The sequence below is a fragment of the Eucalyptus grandis genome, chromosome 5 (genome assembly GCF_016545825.1).
Source record: "Eucalyptus grandis isolate ANBG69807.140 chromosome 5, ASM1654582v1, whole genome shotgun sequence".
In the NCBI taxonomy this organism is placed as follows: domain Eukaryota; kingdom Viridiplantae; phylum Streptophyta; class Magnoliopsida; order Myrtales; family Myrtaceae; genus Eucalyptus; species Eucalyptus grandis.
Window position 1 is genome coordinate 53796980 of NC_052616.1, and position 3951 is coordinate 53800930.

Below are 3951 nucleotides of genomic sequence, written 5' to 3' on the forward strand. Positions count from 1 at the left end.
GAAATACTCTCAAGAGGTTATGGTGTGTTGTATTTTTTTCTCTCATGAAAAACTCGCTAAAGTAGGGTCTAAAACACATGCTAGGCAGGCTGCCTTCTCGCGTCCTTCAGTCGTCGGCCTCTAAGTTTCAATTCTCGCTCGAGACGTTCGCCAAAACTCAAGACATGCTTAACAATATTAAACTAACTAGCACTTCCTTGATGTTTCTGTTCACATTTCTAGAACGTCATAATATATTCTTCAAACAAATCTATATTACACAATGGGTGTATTCGGCGCTTATTAATAAATGGTTCAAACAACCGATTAGCTGCTATCACAGCTTATTGTTCAATTATTGAGTTTCACGTGGAGTGGGCAATTATTGGGGCTATTTATATGTTACTGTTGAGGTGTCATCGGATTATATCTGGACAAGTTTCGGGGATGAATGGCAAGTAGTAAAAAGGCATGACAAATGCATAGAAATGTTTAAAATTTGACACTCTCGAGGAAGAACACCTCAAAGCTTTAGCCCTTGTGAAATAATTTGGGAAAATTATCAAAAAGTCTTAGACCTATGTACAAATTTAGTCCTAAATATTCTTCTTCTTCTTCTTCTTTTATATTTTTTATTTATTGTTAATTAAGTCATAAACCTTTAACATTTGTACTAATTCAGTCTATCCAACCAACATTGATTGGAAATCGCTGACATGAACATCACCTATCCTACGTGGTGCATCGCACCGACGTGGACAATTTCATAATATATTTTAAAATTATTTATTTATTAATTAATTTCTTTCTTTTTTCCTTCTTTTGTTTCTCGTTGGGGACGATAAAGATCACTAGAGCTTGCCAACCATTGAGCCGAGGCCACAAAGCCCTTTCCAGCTAGCGGTGAGGGTAGTGGCCCTTGCCCGACTAGCCGGATCTAGGTGAGGCCGTAGCAGCCATAAGCAAGTTCACTCGCCCAAATTTGCCTTGCTCAAATTTGGGCAAAGGCAACTTTGCCATGGCCTCACCGGCTGCATCTAGGCAAAGGTGCCAAGGCAAACTTGCCTGCAAACCGCTATGGCCTCGCCTACTACCTAGCAAGCTCTAGTGACTCTTGTTGACCACAATGGTAAACAAAAGAGGAAAGAAAAAAAATATGAAAAATTCAAAAAATTCAAAAAAAATAGATAAAAATTGAAAAACTTGTCCATGTTTGGCACTATTTGCGCCACGTAGAATAGCTAATATCCATATTAGCAAATTTCTCTCAAAATTGGTCGAATAGATTAAATTGGCATAAATGCAAAACATTTATGCTCAATTAATAATAATAATAAATTATGACCAAATTGGCACAATTACAATTAATTTAGGACTCTTTTGGTAATTATCCCAAAAGAACTCCCACGGCAATTTTTCTATCTTAACAATTTTGTAGGTTCTCTAGATGAGAAATCCTCCGATTCTTTGCCTGGTTGGAAGAACTTGGAAGGCCCTATCTCGAATTGTGACGGTCATCAGGCATTAATGAACTCATCGTGGTTGCGTAAGGAGCTTATCGTTTGTCCACTGTCATGATAAAATTTTTGTCTCACACTTCATTGTAAGTTGGCAAAGATATAATGGAATTTTCATCTTCCCATGTGTAGATCATGATCATGTTTCTTCGATATCGATTCGGTGGAGTAAATCCAGCAAGCCCTTAAATTAAACCAAAGTCAAAGTCTCAACGCCATGTTCTAATTAAGAGAGTGGATCCATACAAAATCATGGAGGAGTTAGCACCCAAGTTGGCTCATGCGAAGATGCAAATCGTATATAACAAAAGCATGCTGAACTGTCGTGCGAATGACAGCCCATAAATCATAGCTTAAGAAGCTGGTGCGAAGTATATAAAGGCCAAAGCGGTTTGTTGATGGAAACATCACACCAAAACACTAAGATCAAGCGATAGTAGTCATCGTTCTTCTTGGCACAAAGCAATGGCTTGTCCGAAGCTCTTCTTGTCTTGTTTGTTGCTTCAGTTGATGTTCTTGTTCCTTGTCCCTGAGGTCGCTCACGGTCAGGTCTCAAAGTAGGGTTTTACCAGAAGACCTGCCCAAATGCAGAGGCCATCGTGAAGAAGGTCATGGATCAAGTCATGTCCGTTGCACCGAGTCTCTCTGGCCCTCTCTTGAGGATGCATTTTCACGACTGTTTCGTTAGGGTAAGTGAATGAATGAGCGTACGTACTTCTCTTCCTACTTGTGCTTGGAAGAGTACTATCTTATGAGCACCTGTATAATGACTGAAAGAATGGTTTTACTTTCATCGAACCATCTGCTAAACATCAATTAGAACAAGTTATAATCTAACGAATGGTGTTTAGCCCCTCAACATACTTTTCTAGATTCATCCGTGGATACGAACTGTTTTCTGCATGAACTCACAGTCGAATAGTGTTTCTTTCTGGGTTTTTCCACAGGGTTGCGAAGGTTCAATACTCTTGAACTCTTCGACCAATCAAGCCGAGAAGGACGCGCCACCGAATCTCAGCCTTCGCGGTTACCAGGTGATCGATAGAGTCAAAACGGCGTTGGAGAAGGCATGTCCCGGCACCGTTTCGTGTGCTGACGTTTTGGCCATCGTCGCAAGAGATGTCGTCGTCGCGGTGCGTATATGCATATGTCACTTGCATTATTTATTCATTCTAATTTTTAATGTTCCTCGTTTACATATGACATCAGTAGAAATCTCGATTTTCACAAACAATCCATCCTCTCTCATTGGAAAAAAAAATTCCACCCATACGTATCTTCTGATCTAATTACTGCTTGTCAAAACCGAGATTATTTTCATCGTGCATCATGAAACTCAACGATTTTTCCATAAGAAAAACATATTTATATAGGAATTGGGTTTCTTTTTGTTGTCACTTTAGACCGGAGCACTTTCTATGATGTGGAAACTGGACGAAGAGATGGGAACGTCTCTAGTTTAAACGAGGCGCTTAACAACTTAGTACCACCTAATGCCAACATTACAACTCTGAAAGCAGATTTTGCAATGAAGGGCCTCAGTGTGAAGGACCTTGTCGTCCTATCAGGTAACACTTAATCTTCACTTGCTTCATATGCTTTATCGATTATTTTGTGGAAATTGACATAGATTAATAGGAAGAACTATAATTTGAGCACGAGATTCATAAACAGTCTGCACTGCAAGGAGAAAACGTAATTTGTAAAGTCAGATCATGCTAATTCTGATTTCTGTTGACCAGGTGGCCACACCCTTTGGAACTTCACACTGCTCTTCCTTCTCCGACCGCCTCTACAACTTCACCGGAAAGGGCGACACCGACCCTAAGCTCGACTCTAACTACATAGCAAGACTAAAAGCTCAAGTGCAAGCCGAATGACCAAACCACCCTCGTTGAGATGGACCCAGGAAGCGTGAGGACGTTCGACATCAAATACTTCGATCACAAGAGAAGAGGACTCTTCACTTCGGACGCCGCACTTGATGATAGCGAAACCAAGGCGTACATTGACCTCCAGATCCCAAGACCGGTGGATCCACCTTCTTCAAGGACTTTGGAGTGTCAATGTGAACATGGGTCGGATCGGCGTGCTCACCGGAACGGCTGGTGAAGTCAGAAAGTGTTGTGCAAGGTTAATTAAAAGTCTACGAGGACGATGCATGATGAAGCATGGAATAATTGGAAGTAGTCCATTATTGGTGTTAACTCTGTTTGTCGGTCTATCATTTGTTCTTTTTGTATTATCTGTTTGTTGCGTTCTACGTTAGGTTCCTCTCATTGTTTCCACGCGGCAACTATTTATTCATTTGGTTTTGTTAAATTTTCGGGTAGGCAGATTCTCTGATTTTGAACAATAAAAGAGGATATATGTTGAAATATTTCACACATCTGACTATATGGTTTTGTACTATTTATATGCTTGTAGTCTCCTGCACCTACTATCTTTAAGCTTT

General features: G+C 40.2%; 1 pseudogene; it reads left to right on the forward strand.

Moving 5' to 3' along the window:
- Nucleotides 1-1916: 1916 nt before the first annotated feature.
- Nucleotides 1917-3765, forward strand: LOC120294025 (annotated as a pseudogene).
- Nucleotides 3766-3951: the final 186 nt, after the last annotated feature.